The sequence below is a fragment of the Camelus dromedarius genome, chromosome 22 (genome assembly GCF_036321535.1).
Source record: "Camelus dromedarius isolate mCamDro1 chromosome 22, mCamDro1.pat, whole genome shotgun sequence".
NCBI lineage: Eukaryota > Metazoa > Chordata > Mammalia > Artiodactyla > Camelidae > Camelus > Camelus dromedarius.
In genome coordinates, this window is record NC_087457.1 from 28,750,756 (window position 1) to 28,767,105 (window position 16,350).

A 16,350-nucleotide genomic window follows, 5' to 3' on the forward strand; every position below is an offset into this window, starting at 1 on the left:
TGTGCATAAAAACAATTTAAAATGCATTTGAATTTGAGATGCTGTGAAAGAAGTTATTAATGCAAAGTCAATGTCCCACAATCAAAAATTTGAAAACCAGTTGTCAAATAATTGCCCACAGAAAACAGACTCTCTGTAAATCAACTAATCAAAGAGAGAATCAATGTCATAAATGCGTAAGTGAAATTCACATAGCAAGACTGATATAACTGCACTAGACAAAACAGGAAGATTTGGCTATGGGTCTATTTTTCCTCATTATTAAATGACTTGGCATTAATCTAGTAAAATTCTATGGAAAATATCATTAGAGTGAATACAATTTATCAAAATTATAAAATGATAGGGTAAATTTAAATCATCATATTAACTTTCTTCATGCATTTAAGCATAAAGGGTTTCCAAATATTAAAATGTAGTTTTTTTAAAAGTTATTGCATATACAAAAGCACTTACTATTATTTCCTTGCAGCAGAAATCTATATCCACCATATGCACTTGAAGTTATCGCCTGTTAAAAAGTCACAAAAACAGGGATATGTTAATTTAAAATACAATAAAGTCTAAATTGCAGTAGCTAGTAAGATTGTTTTATGTTCATAAATAAGAAACTGTAACTATAACCTCTTGCTTTTAGTTTATTTTCATGAATTAAAAGCTTACAAAAGGCAAATGGAAATTATTTTTCAATGCACACCGTAAGTTAAAAACATTACTGAAAAAGGAATAGAAAATTTCAATTAAAGAAAAAAAAAATCCTAGCTGGAGTAAGGAATGCATTCATTTCCTGCGCCACCCTCCCTCCTCTGATTGTTAACAGGTAATCTGATCATTAGTTTATGATGAGTACATGAAGAACAGTCTGAGTGACAGGCTGATTAGAGACTTATGTTTTAATGTTTATTCAGAATCCTCTTTGAACAAATCTTTCTTAATCCTTCAAATAAATTTGAAAACAATAGGAAAAGATCTAACCAAATTAGAAAGACACTATTTGTGAAAAATTAGGGATTGCATAAAGGCAATATACTATTTCACTCAATATTTGATCAGTTTACTGAAAAAAATCATTTATCATATGCTTGATGTTGAGCAGCATGTGAATATGCAGCCTGAAAGAGAAAGTAAGTAATTATCTAAATCACTCAGGCCAAAAGACCAATTTACAAAAATTACTCAGCTCACTGGGGCAAGTATTATTGGAGAAGTCTTGATTTCTTCCTTAAATGCTAATTTTACTTTTTACGGTTAGATGTTACCAAACATAGAAAGAAATATATCATGGTTTGAATTAGACATACATAATCACAAATAAAATCATCTGAAAATACATTTTTAAAAAAAAATACATTTTTAAGAAACAAATTTTAATCTTATAACATTTTTATTTCTCTGAAAATATTGAAAAACATACTCTACATTGAAACTTAAATGGACTTAAGCATCACTTCATTATAGTTACGCATTTCCATTTTAGCTGTTTATCCATTTTATTTTTCTTTTCTAGCTATTGCTAGTAACACAAGGCAGCTTTCAAAGTCTCTTTCACATAATATGCCCAATGTTAGTTTTAAAAGCTGTATGTTGCCAAAATATATCCTTCTTTATACAGTAGAAGAGGTAATATTTAATACAAAATTAGAAATGCTATTTTATTTAATAAGCTTCTTATTTTCTAGTTAATCAAAATCTGCTGACGTAGTGTAACCTAAAATGTTACATATTTCTCCACTATGCTGAGATAAAAAAAAAAACTTGGATTTGGAGAAAACTGTTTTTTCTAAATAAAAAACCTATTAAATTTACTACAATAAGCAAAAAATAGTCCCCCATTACAAAGGCAAAAATAAAAAAAAAACAAGATTTTAGGGTAGTAAGAGTTATTTGTTCAAGAAAGATACCAAGATAAATAATAAACTATTTTCTATCAAACCTTTTCTTCAAAAAGCTAACAGTTAACAGAAGTTAACTTGAGGTTAAACTTAGAGAACTTCAATACAAATAATTAATAATCTACGAACTCCTGCTCTTTAATGTTTTTGCTAAGAAAGGTTAGTATTTTGATACCATGTCCTATAAATTCAAAACCCTATTTTTATTACTGTAGGAAAAACATATTTTAAATGTATTGACAAAATTTTTTTAGTACAAGATTAATTGTACATCTTATTACAATAAAGCATAATTTTTATTTTGCATAATAATAAGGCTAAATCTAACTAAATACCTTTATGTTTGAAAATAACATTTCTTTCTATAAAAATTTTCTAGCTATAGAAATTATTGAGCTCCATAATCTTTCTTTGGAACAACAGAGACATCATTTGAGACAAACCTTAGTTCCCTTGTTTTATTACATAGATACACCCTTACCCCTTTCATACTAATTTTTTTTAAAACATCCTACTCAGTAGAAATACTCCAGTACCAACACATGCTTTGCTCCTGTTGAGATGGAAGAAGATATTAAATCTTGCTAGAAGTATTTGGAGAGTAGAGGCTACTATTAAGTGGGAGGAAATGCATAGCTCATGATTGTTAGACACAGACTGCACTTAAGATGCTTGAAGAAAGAGTAATCATGAGATAGACCACCCACAGTGAATTTCTGCAGCATCCTTGTACCTCTGTTTTTCAGTATGATTACTTTCCTCCTGTGAAATGCCCTATCTGGATCTACTCTCCCGGACACTACTGGGAGTGCTATAATTGTTAAGAAATCTGTGTTGTGGGAAGCTTTCTTTAAATGAAATACCCTTTGTAAACTGCTGCCCTGCAAGTAGGAATGGGAGCCCTAGAGTTCCCGCCCCACCTGCAGCTCAGAAGCCACCTCTGTGAAACCTCTAGGTTTTCAGGGAACAAAGTCTGAAGTCCACTTCTTCATTTCTGTATTCCTTCCTTTTATTTCAAAAAACAGTGGATGAAGAGACATGGGAAGCTTTTGAATTTTCAAGGAAAGTAAAGGGAAATACAAGATTAAAAAAAAAAAAAAAGCACAGGATTTGGGTAAGAATAAAGGAAATAGAGAAAAAGACAATGTTTCAGGTAAGTTTGCAATGCACCTGCCAAAGTTGTAAGAAACCGGATGGCAAACAAAGCCTTAAAACAAAGGTACTGAAAAGAAAAGAAATACTACATTATCAATGGAACTTACAGACAACCTGTGTATCTTCATGCTTTCAAACGTCATATATATATACACACATACACATACACACACATACATACATTTAAATTTGATTCTCTGACATTTCAGGTGATTTACCACATGACCCACATGATTCAATCTTAAATTACAGAGGCTGATAACACTAAGAATGGACTCAGAGGCCAAGTAGGGCTCTGTTCCCTAAAAGGCGACCATGGTCCCAGATACTATTTTGGGATGCTCTTTGTTTTTAAACCAATATCTAATTACACCCCCCCAGGGGGTGGGGCGGGGAGTGGAAATGACCCTCAGGTTCATGTTTCTGCTCTTAAGATTCACATCTGATGGCCGGGAGAGTTCGCACAAGGATTCTGGCTCACTCTCATGTTAATTCTCTTTAGAATGCTTGGAAGCACAGCGCCAGACCCTGGTCTCCAGCTTGCCAAAAGACACGCTGGCTTCTTGGTATGGTTTTCTAGCACTTCTGCTATTAGTGCATGATTTGACAACATGCTGCCACGGTAACAGAATTCATTAAGGGCTTTCAGTTTTGTTCTGCCAATGAGGATTTTCGCCTGCATGCGGTGCTGGCCTCTGAAGATTGATCCGTAGTATTTGTCTTATAAACCCTTGCCATCTCATAGCACGACTGATGCTACAAAATAATCTGTAATGACCAGGTTCTCCAATATGAGCTACTCCCTGAGGATAAGGTAGGCACTACTGGAAACCACATTAACTTCTTCATCAACAAACCTGGGTGCTTAAAATTGACGGCAGGCACGTGGATACACCATGCAGGCCCTCCTCGCACCACTGGGGCTGCAGAATGGACTAGGAACTTAATCATTTGTGCTCATTCTTTACAATATCCCATTATGGAAACAAAATTCATATTCTGACACATTTTCTTTGTAGAGTAATTTTCAGAGGTAAGGTTTGCTGGAAATAACCATGGGGTTGATACAATAAAGGTAAAAAAAAGTCAATGTTTCTAACCAAAATTTTCCCATATGATTTCAGTAAAATAGTTAACATACCTTCTATTATTTTCAACTATATTTTTAATACCACATAATTACATTTTGATCACTTGTTCTATTTTTTTTTTTACTAATGGATTGTTAATCTTTTTTGTTGTGTGTAATAGTAACAGCTTAAAAAGTCCCGTGAAATCTTTTTATGCTAATGAGGCCAAGGTCATTGGGCCAACCGCCCTGGGATCAGTTGGTTTCAGAATGAAAAATTAAACTACCCCTGCATTTTCCTTTTGTGTGTTTAAGTGGTACCAGTGAGAGATTAAAAATGAATCGGGGGAGCCCAGTGAGTACAAGGAAAAATAAAAGTGTATTATTGGATAAAGTGAGGAAATAAAAGCACCATCTTTAATTAGGGCAGCGGTTCTCAATCAGGGGCACTCCACAGGGCCACCAGGCAATGTCTGGTCACATTGTTAGTTGTCACAACTTGGGGGCAGAAGGGTGTTGCTACTGTGAGCAGGTGGGTAGAGATCAGAGATGCTGACAAACATACTGCACAGGACAGCCCCCCACTCCCCTCCACATACACACAGAGAATGATCTGGTCCAAAACGACAACCGCGTTGAGAGGTGCTGCTCTGGGGGAAACTTGGAAAGAAAGGGAGAAGACAAGTGCGATTTGTCTACAGGTCCATTAAACTGGCTTACAGGACAGAAGGGGGGAAGAACACCTGCAAGGAGAGTTGGCCTTCGGCTTCCAGGAGGGCGTGGTCTGAGGGTCTCAGGAGAGGTGAATCACTGCTTCCCTCTCTCCAGTAGGCGGGACAGGAGCGTCGAAGCCCCAGTGCCACCAGCGTGCTTTGCACAGGGGGGTCTGAGCAGCACCTGGAAGGCGCAGGGCGCACACAGAGGCCCCCGAGCCGGCAGGCCTGGCGGGCGGCTGAGGCTGCGGAGAACGCGTGGCTCCGACACGGCGCCGGACAGAGCTGAGAAGCGGCTAACAGACTGGAGCTCGTCCTGCAGCCCCACAGGCAAGGGAGCAGCCTGTTCAAACCCCTTCTTTTGTAGCTGCCTTCCCTGACAAAGCTCGCTTTAGGTTTGCGTTTTCCTTCTCTCTTTATTTGCATACCTTCCCAACTTCACGCCGCCCGTTCGCTATTTTACCAGGAACTCGCGACCGCTTCTGCCCAGCGCGAACCAGCTGAAACCAGATGGGAGGGAGGACCCTAAAACTGGGCCTGCGCAAACTCCCTTTGACCTCCTGATGACGTCAGACTGCAGACTCCACCCACAGATCCCAGCAGAGCGCCTTCCTGTTGAATATACAGACACCCAGGACCCAGGTGCGCCTGCGCAGAATGCCGAGTCTCCGTCTTTTCCCGCTTCCTGTCTCCCTCCCCGCTCCTCCAACCACCTGTTTATCCCATAAATGTCCCAAACTCCTTGCCTTCGCGGAGATGGAACCAAGACTTGTTCTAACTCCTGGCTTAGCTGCCTTGCGGATAAACTCTTTTTGGGCTAAATCTGGGCACTGAAGTGCCGGGCTTCTGTCAGTCAACCTGGATCTGGTTTCCTAACAGCAGTCACTTCTCACATCTTTTCCCCTTTCATGTACTACTTTTGCCACCTTACACTGTCACTTATAAATTTTGTTAATATTCTAATACACTATTAAGTCGGTTTAACATCCCTTTCTGGGCTTCTTTGTTTTAACTTGTTGGGGAGGAATAAATTTTCCACTGCACTGCCAGGTTCTTCTGGCTGGTCTAAGAATTAAACTGACATGAGGCTGATTAACAGGAGAGTCACACGAAAGCTTAACAACATGCATACAGAGGCGAGACCCAGGGAAACTGAGAAACTAGTCAGAATGGCTGAAAACCTCATCTTAAAAGCCATCTTCAGCTAAAGACAAAGGAGGATGTCGAGGGGGACAGTTTGGGACCTCAGAGGGGAGGAAGGCAGCTGACAAGACAGAAAAGCGTATGTTTGGTAAACACATGTTTGCTGGGCCACACAGAGATGGTGGGATACAGAGAGGAATTTTAACAAACAGACTTTGCTAAGTTCCTTCCTGTCTCCACACCTAGTTCATAATGTAGTCAACTATGGCGATGACTCCCTCCCTGCAACAGGTGCTTAGGCAGTTAGGGGGAGGGTCAAAGATTATTCCTAAGTCATTTGGGCCTTGATTGTCCTCAGCTCATAATAATCCACACACTAAAGAGACATTTTGAGGTGTCAAGTTTTACTTCCCTACAAATTCTTACAAAACTTTCACACTTAAAAAGCTTCCAGCACTTTTTGAGAGATTATATGTATGTATATAAGTGTGTGTGTGTGTTTGTATATATAAAATTTAGTTGGTTCCTTTTCTTCATCTAAAAGGACATAATTTGGGCCTTAGCATCATTATTGGTACGAGTTGAAACCTCAGAGAACAGACTTCCTCCTGATAAAAATGACACAGGTAAAGTAAAAGTGTTTCACGAAGTGTAAGTAGTGTTTAGTTAGCGTCACTGTCTCATTTCCTTCACCCCTCCAATCTTTTTCTTTCTTACCTTCTTTCCTAATCCCTACCACATGTATCGAATGCCTGCCCTATGCTGAGTCGTTTACACACAAAAATAAACAGGGCGTGATTCCTATCCAACAGACAGAAAGCATGCATGAACAAAAATGCTATATATCAAATGACAATGCAGTTGTCAAATCTGTAAAGTGTACTTAACAACTGAACAGATTTTTTTCTCCCTTTAAAATTTTTTTTTTCAGGGCTGATAAATGGTTTTGTGTTTTATCTTGTTACATTTTGGGATTATTTTGTTTTGTATCATATGAATTCTTAGGTGGATGTATTTCAACTATACAAGAACAATGGGGAATGGTAATTAGTATTTATATAGGAAAATTCAGAGTTTTCCATTATACACCATTTACAAATGATATCAAAAAGCATAATAATATTTGTAACAAGCATCTTGCTATTTAAGTAAAAGAGAGGACAACTGATAAGTGACTATTTTTGATCGTGAGGAGTTGGATTCAGATCTGAGAGGACCAGCTCTTGTCTGACTTTCATGCAAAATCACACGGGCAAGTGTTCAGCCAAGAAGAAGAACAAAGACACTAAGAAATTCTTTTATTTTAAATAGAGGTTCTTTTATTTTAAATGAAGACTACTTCTACCCTTAGATTGCTTTACCTGGAGGCATATCTTCTTTTGAATTTTGAAAAATGTATCAAATAAAGGATTTATATTTTAAAATAAGAACGCTCCTAATGAAAACTACATTCACTCTGATTTGGGATATAGCCTGATGGATTATGATGATCTTACCAAAATCAAGTGAATGCTTCTCCCAACCCAAACAGGTTTGATTATACAAAACAAAACAGAAAACCAAAACTCAATGTTATATGAAATTCAGGAAAATGTGAATTATCCTGTGAAAGACATAAGACCATTTGTGAACCCTCTAAGATCCTGTAGAATTGTAAACAAAAGTTAAATACAAACACAGTAACAAGAGTGTGTCAGAATTAAAGACAGTGTCATGTCAGCATCCAATGACTCCACTCCACGCTCAGAGTGTCTGAGGTTGTGGAACCCCAGAATGCAAAGACGGCTTTATGTCAGCCAGGGACACTGTTCTGACCACAGGCAAGACACAGTTCTGCGTGCTGCTCCTCCTCTGCACTGCCAATAGGACTGACATGCTATTAAGGGTTTACTAAATTGTGTTCTCAAAAGGTAACACCATTTTCCAAAACCAGTACAGCTGTTAGGGAAGGATACCACTCTCGTAGCCAGTGGAATACGCACCACGATAGAGGAACGACGCTTGGATATAAACACCGTGACATAAAACATTGCTGAGGCCTCTTGGTGGATCATAAGGTAACAAGTCTTAAGAGACTGTCTCGGGAAGATGAGGCAGTAATAGAGGATTCCTGGTTCGTTTGGCTGTGGCAGGCTCCTGCCTTTGAATCTACAGAATTATCTGTTTCTAACAAAACCAACTCCAAATTCCTCAGCTTCGGTCTTGATGCTGGCTACCAAATAATTCAAATCTAAATCTCTCCAACGTCATCTCTAATCCGTTCACGGAAGGTGAGAAATTGGTGACAGAACGAAAAGAAAATTATGAATATATTCAGTTTTCTTCTCTCTAGTAGGGTAACACTGAAAATATAATCCAAGGAAAAGGGCTGCTATAAAAACTCAAAGAATTATTAAAATTATTACATAAACTCTCACAGTAATCTATGATAAAGGGGCCTGTAGTTATAAAATCTGTTTATATCTATTGAATGGCCCTTCCTTTCATTTAAAATCCCTCTTGTCACTGTGAAGTCTTAGTGGCTGAATGACTATGGCAGACTGTGTAAGACAAAAATTACGTTGGTCAGGGCAGCGTAGGGGAAGGCAGAGAGTCACAAGACCCAGTCCAGGCTGGGCCACTTCACTACTGTAAGGCCTTGGACAGGTCCACTAAGCCTACTGAGTATCAGGTCCCTCAGTTGCAAAATGAATACTTACAACAATCTCTCTTTTGTTGTAAACATTAGCCATAGAGTAGTCAATAAAACTCACGTCTCACTGCCAACCACACAGAAGGTGTTTAGCAATTGGTTCCCAATAGTAGCAGTGGCCATTGTAATTAATCATTGTGATAGTAATTTCCAATGGTAGTGATTATTAGCAGCAATGACTTTTATAATCCTGCAAGGAGTAAAAAAAAAAAATCCTGCAGATATCTGGGAAAGTAGAAAAAAGCAAAAGTCATAGAAATAGAATGTAAGCATGCTAATGAAGAGACAAAATGCATGAGATGGTCACTGTGATGTCGAAATTTATGTAGTTGGGCCACAGTGCTCAGATATTTGGTCAAACACTATCTTAGATGTTTCTGTGTTTTTGGAAGGAGATTCACATTGACATCAGTAGACTTTGATAAAGCAGGTTACCCTTCACGATGTGAATGGGCCTCTTCTGGTTAGTAGAGGGCCTTGACAAAACAAAGACTGACCTTCTCTGACCAAGGAGAAATTCTGCCAGCAGACGGCTGCTGGAATCACTCTGCAGCTCTTCCCTGGGTCTCCAGCCTGATGGCCCAACCTGCAGGTTTTGGATTTTCTAAGCCACAACAACCACTGGGGCCAATTCCTTAAAATATTTTTCTCTCTGCCTCTCTCTCCCTCCTTCTCTCTCTACACCCCACCCTGCCACACACACATCCTGTTTCTCTGGAGAACCCTGCCTAATACAGTCACTAAGCCCTAAAAGCAAACTTTAGCCCAGATGAGTAATAATCAGGATCTCCGATGTTGAAACCTGTGCAACACTTTTTAAGGATGATATTACAACATTGTATCTGATGTGTAACTTTAAAAATCAACTGTATCATTCAGCTGTGCTTCAGAGTTCGGAAGAAGATGTATATAACACTTAAACACTTCGATCTTTACTATTTATCATTAATACATACAAGGGAGAAAAAATAACTGCTGAATATCAATTCTATGGAATGAGAAAACATAAATCCTTTTTAATATAAATATTGTCTTTAGAGTTCTCAATAGAGAAATAATATGAATATGAATACGAATAATGTTTGTCTTTTAAAGAATGTAAAAAACACATAGTGCAAAGCCATTAGCACTGAAAAGTGGAAATAAGTAGAAGGTAAATGTTACAGTAAATCTTCCATTTTATGCTGTTCACACAAAAACATATTTTTAATAAAGCAGTATTGCAAAAAATGCATTCCCTTGCCCTTTTCAATTTGTATATTTACAGACATTCCATTTGTTAGTTATTTTTATATTAAAGACTTAGAAAGCAATGTACAATAAAGCAAAATAAAATAGAACAAAGAATAGTCCCGATGAATGCCTCCACATTTATTCCTGGATACTGTGATACATATAAGACCACATGAGAAAAACTGAGAAACTTATGAAAGCTTTAATTTTCTACAGAAGTTCAAATAAAACCCATGACGGGAGGAAGAGGGAGATGAAGAGGCTTGAATGAGTTATCAAGTGGTTGTAATGTTTAGAGAATGAAATGGACCCTCACAAGTGCATTCTGTCTTCATCAAATAATGATTAAAACTGTAATCGTGGATTGTTACGAAGCGCACCCTTCCCAGAGGAAAAAAGACACATTACAGAAATGCTATTGCAACTCTCCTTAAAAATTGTTCATCTATGCTGAATGAGCGCTCTCCACATGTCATTGAGAAGGGTGATTTATTTTTCTAATTTCAAAATGCAAATACAATATTAAACAGCTGTCAAATGCAAGTCTGGCTCCAAAACCCCAGTCCATCGACTCCATCACAATGCGTCTCTTTCTTTAAGGAGTCCTCTTGGCCAAGTTCATTGGCTACAAAAATATACATATATTTATCACTTAACATTTTATTTTTAAAATAGCTATTTCAGTAAATTTTCAGTATTTTAGGCTAGAATCATCCTGCATGTTTAATCATTTTCTGAGGCAACTGCTATGAACTGTTGGAAAATCCAAACACAGGGAGGACGTTGGCCTCTCCCCTTGGAAATTTATGAGACATGCGAAGTTTTCTTCCAGTGCTTCTATTTGTTCACTTTAATTGGCTTTTGTGAATTTCTTTCTGACCTAAGTCTCCTGTTCCTTGAGTCTTTTCTTCTTGGCCGTGTTCCCTCTGCAGTCTCTCTGGGTAAATGCATTTCTTCTCACTGCGTTAGCTGTTGCCCACCACAGATGACTCAGGTCCCACAACATAGCTAAGCCACTTCACCCGTGCACATCTGGAAGTTACACTGTGCTGGCAGAGGGGTTGACAGTTATCTAAGGAAAGGCTACACATCCCTTACAACTCTCCCTAAGAGTAACGTATATGTCAGTCAGTTGAAGATACACCTTCAGCAGTATTTTCTAGAAGTCTCCTAACTGACAGCAGTGTGATCAGGATATGTGTTGGCATCAGATTAGTCTCCCTGAAATAAATCTAATATAAACGTTAGTCAAATGATGTGTTACTTTTGAACACACCAAGTATATTCTCACTTTTTTTTTACCTTTGTTTACAATGTTCTTTTTACGACAAATGTTTTTCCCTTCTGATGTCTACTCTCATTTTTTAAGTATCTACCATCCATCAAGCCATAGCTTAAACACAACCCTCCCCGAGAGTCAAAACTTCCCTCACCACCCACAGAGTTGCAACCTCTCCATCATTTAACCCCAGGGCACTTTCTTCCCACCTTCTCATTGCCCTGATGGATCTCCTTTCTTTGTACATTTACAAGTTTCTCTGATTATAATTATGAGAGGGACATGGTGTTGGGAAAAGTGGAAAGCCACAGGCAAGAGAAGGAAACTGGACCTGTTTCCTAAACCATACACACAAATTAACTCAAAATGGATTAAAGACTTGAACCTAAGACCTGAAACCACAAAACTCCTAGAAGAAAACATAGGCAGGAAGCTCCTTGACGTAGGTCTTGGGGATTTTTTTTTTTAATTTGACACCAAAAGCAAAGGCAACAAAAGCAAAAGTAAACATATGGGACTACAGGAAACTAAAAAAGCTTCTGCACAGCAATGGAAGTCAACTACAAAACAAAAAGGCAATCTACCGAATGGGAAAAGACATTTATAAATCACATATCTGGTAGAAGTTTAACACTGAAAGTATATAAAGAACACACATAATCCAACACCAAACAAATCTGATTAAAAAATGGGCAGAAGCTCCGAATAGACTTTTTGCAAAGATGGGCAACAGGTACATGAAAAGGTGTTCAGCATCACTATTCATCAGGGAAATGCAAATAAAAACCACAGTGAGATATCACCTCACACCTGTGAGGATGGCTCTTACCAAAAAGACAAGAAATAACAAGTGATGGCAAGGATGTGAAGAAAAGGGAATCCCTGTGCATTGTTTGTGGGAATGTAATTGGAGCAGCCACTACAGGAAACAGTATGGTGGTTCCTCAAAAAATTAAAAATAGAACTACCATATAATCCAGCAATTCCATGTCTGAGTATTTATCCAAAGAAAATGAAAATACTACCACAGAAAGATACATGCACCCTTATAGTCACTGCAGCATTATTTACATCAGCCGAGACATAGAAACAATCTAAGTGTCCATAGATGGATGGATGAACAGATAAAGAAAATATAAGATATGCATACACACACACACACACACACACACACACACACACACACAGAGGAATACTATTCAGCCATAAAAAGAAGAAAATCTTGCCCTTTGGGTTAATATGGAAGGACCCTGAGGTCATTATGCTAAGTGAAATAAATCAAGTAGAGAAAGACAAATATTGTATCTCACTTATATGTGGAATCTAAACAAACAAAACTGAGCTTATAAATGCAGGGAACACATTAGCGGTTGCCCAAGGCAGGGGTGTAATGGAGCCAGAGGAAAAGGTGAAGGGTATCAAAAGTTACACGTTTCCATTTATAAAATAAATACATCACGGGGATGCAAAGCATATCATTGTGACTATTGAATAACACTGTATAGCTTATTTGAAAGTTGCTAACTTCTCATCATAAGTTTGATGTTAAAAGTTAGCATCATAAGAAACAAATATCTGTAACTCTGTATGGCGAGGATGTTAACGAGACATGTTGAAGTCATCACTTCACAATATATACAAATATACTGAATCATATTGTACACCTGAAAGTAGTATTATGCCTATTATACCTCAGTTAAAAAAAAATGATGTATGCTTACATAGCCAAAAGGTGAGTCTAGCTTGGATGACATTATCATTTAAATCAGAGCTAACGTGTGGAGTTGAAAATCATTTTGCCATCAATACTCTCACTGTGAGCATTGATCCTCTATCTGTACACAAATCTATCCAGAGGCCCGAGCCACCGTAGAAACTTCTCTAAAATAATTAATCAATCTTTCAGCAACTAAATCCCATTGAAAGACCTAAGGGTAAATTTAACTAATCTAAAATAATTATACAACAAAGTTTTAAGCTGTTCCCAAAGAATTCATACATATCATATTCAACAACCACTGCAGATTGTAGATTAAAAAAAAATCTACTGCAGAGTCTATAAAAAATTTATATATGGATTTAAAAATAACTGCAATTCTCTTCAAAAGAAGTATTGTTCAGATTTACAGTGTTCAGATTTATCAGTGAAAGGAAAATAAAGAAGTTCATCTTCTCTGTGTGATTCATTTTTAAAATAAGTTTTTAGTCCTTTAGGTAACAAACTTGTCTTCAAGTCCAACATAAATTTCTAATTGAAAGAATAATAGGTGGAGATGTTCTGTACTTTGAAGTGCTCATAATGATGCTTTTGTAAACAAAGTGCTGTAACAAATGAAGACTGCTTTATTGCCTTAGGATTATTTTTTTATCTACTCCTACACAAATATGCTGCCAAGTAGCAAAAACACAAGGGCAGAAGCAAAATTAAATGCCTACAATTGCCATTAGCAATTGTGAAAAATTATTAATCTGTCTGGAGGAAACTAATGGACATGATTAGAGAAACCAGAAGTCTTCATCTTATGGAAATCAATAGCTTAGATGTATTCCCATCAGATAATGAATTACAGATTCGTGAGCTGGAGATTAAATACCCCTTAGTAAATATTCTGCCTACATCTATCAATTTTATGTCTCTATTTCTCAATCTGGTTTATACTAACACTGTATCATAGCTAACTGTCTCTTTATTTTCAAAATGATAGTTATCGAGACACTACATTAAAAAGATAGGAAAGTAAATTCATGTTTTGTTTCCTTAGGGCTTACAAACCAAATCAGCAACAAAGGGATTATAGCTCATTTCTGTCAAATAAGGTGAAGGGTAAAATAAAAGTTGTTTTTTGTTTTTTTACCTTTTTAAAACACTCAGGCTGTGTTTACACATGTGCAGTTATATGAACTCAAAGTAAAGGAGTTATAATTATTATACTAAACTATAGCACATCCACACACATATATAAAGGGGACCAGAGCAAATCTTTGAGTGTTTTCACGGAATCACAAAACTGATTGCTTGTGTCCAGTCCATTTGTAAATATGGATCCAACCTAAATCCAAATGGAAACATGAATACATTAAACTTTTATGCAACTGTCCTTTATTAAATATCTACTGGAGTCTGGTTAATTGAGATTAGAACTTAATTGAAAGTCTTTTATAGTATGCATATTTTATGTCAGAAGAGACAAATACTAAAGCCTGTAAAACAGTTCACATTAAGACAAGAATTCTGAGAGACAGCGAGGGGTGGGGAGAGTGAGCCTTGGGCGCCACTCAAGGATACTCAATTACAGAAGAATGAAAACACGACTGTTGCCAGGAATTACTTATATGGTTTTATCTATAAGGCGGTTTTCAAGTAGGATTCCAGTGGACTTCTAAGAGCAGTAAATTTCTCCTAGCTCTGGCATTCCCAGGGGAAGATGGATTCCTCAAAGACACTGATTTGAACTCAGATTTCTCATGTAGGTCCCAGTAAGGAAGGTTTTTCTTCTTATATTGCAAAGTGTTGGCTTTAATAATGTAAAAGCCCCCATCTTCAGCTCTTGGGTAAGAATTTTTTGTGTTGAAATCCAAGAGCTGAGTGCAGCGGCGGCAGGGGGCGGGGGGACTGGAGTGGGTTCATGACACGAGCATCCACTATCCTGGTGGAGCACATACAGCAGGCGGGCAGGACACTGGGACGTTTAGATCCAGGTACTGGGAGTTGCCCTCCAGCTTGTTTCAGACCATTTCAAGCACTAATATTAAAGAGGCAGTGGGTCACAGTGGAAGGAGTCCAGGGGTGGGGCAAAAGTCTATGTGTAGTTCCTACTATTGTGCTTCCACAATTTTCTCTCACTTGGTGTCAGTTTTCTCTTCTGTAAAATGGGGATAATATACCTCACCCTGCCTATATGGCACTGTTCTCAAACGCAAGGTGGTGCTGCTTTTGCTTGCTTTAAAAAGTATAAAGTAATAAGCAAAGGAGATAAGAGTTAGCATGATAAGGCCTGATCCAAAAGAAAGAGCAAATACTGCATTAATGCAAAGAATGACTACCATTTGAATGTCTGTAACTCCAAGGGCCTAGCTATCTTCAGTTGGTATTTTCAGCCCTTCGTCACTGAATTCTGTTTGCTGACATCCTAAAGAACTGGTCCTCATAGACTGGTAATGGTGATGTCTGCTTCTGCAAAGTGAAACAATCCGTGCTTCCTGGGAGGCAGCAGTAACTGCAGGCACCCACCATTCAAAGAACTCAATCAGCATAAAATTCCCCCTGTGCACACCGTGGAGAGGAACTAATGGCACGTGCAGGAAAACAGTTTGTGTCTCACGAGCCCTGGTGATGTTATTTTCAGTGCCATCAGCCTCGTGTGCAGATATGATGATAGATGTCAATCACCTCCCATCATCTACAATTTTGATTCGAGACACTGTAGTCGGAAATCGTCCCCTACATTTGTCCTCTGGGAAACCGTCTGCCAAATTCATCCAGTACAGCAACGCTGGGAGGAAGGGCAGTGGCCATCTCCCCAGTGACCCTCAGCCCTGGGCTCAAAGTCCTTTTGTCCTTGAGAACGTCTCAGAATATTTTAGGTGGGATGGCTTGCAGAAAATCAGGATGAGATTCAATATATCTGATCACATTGTTTTCTACACTAAAAAAAATGTGATTAATATATATGCCATACATTCACACTGTTAAATAATTTCTTCCCTCTACCCCTTACTCCTACATGTTTAATACATTTATTCTATTCTGCTAGTATATGTGCTTCAATCATTGAAAACAAAAAGTCTTGCCAAATTTAGATCATACAATTTTCCCTCATAGCCACAGACCTGGCTTATTTGTCACTAAACATTTGAGGCATGGACTGTTCACTTGATGCCTCCACTTTCTCAGAACCTACTCACTTCCTTCTCATGCCACTGTCACAAGCCTATAAAGGGTTATACCAGTGAAAAGCAGTGTTCTCCATAAAAAATGTGTGCTGTCACCTGCCAGAAAAGTGTCATGGTAGTTATAGAAATCTACACCGCTTCTGAGGCAGTCAGTGCACCTTAGACGTGGGTCCTGTACGACCTGCACAAACATAAACTTTGACGCTGAATGTAGGAAGAAAAAGAGAGAAATCAAAGGTAACTCTTGCCTGAAACCTGAGTGACTGAGAGGAAAGCACTGC

General features: G+C 38.0%; 1 protein-coding gene across 3 annotated transcripts in view; it reads right to left on the bottom strand.

Annotated features, from left to right (window-relative positions):
- TENM3 (teneurin transmembrane protein 3) overlaps window positions 1–16,350 on the bottom strand; it is a 2,090,952-nt gene that overhangs the window by 1,516,596 nt on the left and 558,006 nt on the right. For all 3 annotated transcript variants that reach the window (XM_064477579.1, XM_064477578.1, XM_064477577.1), the window contains exon 4: window positions 457–511. The gene's annotated coding sequence lies outside the window, so the exon portion shown is untranslated. The remainder of the gene's footprint in view (window positions 1–456; window positions 512–16,350) is intronic.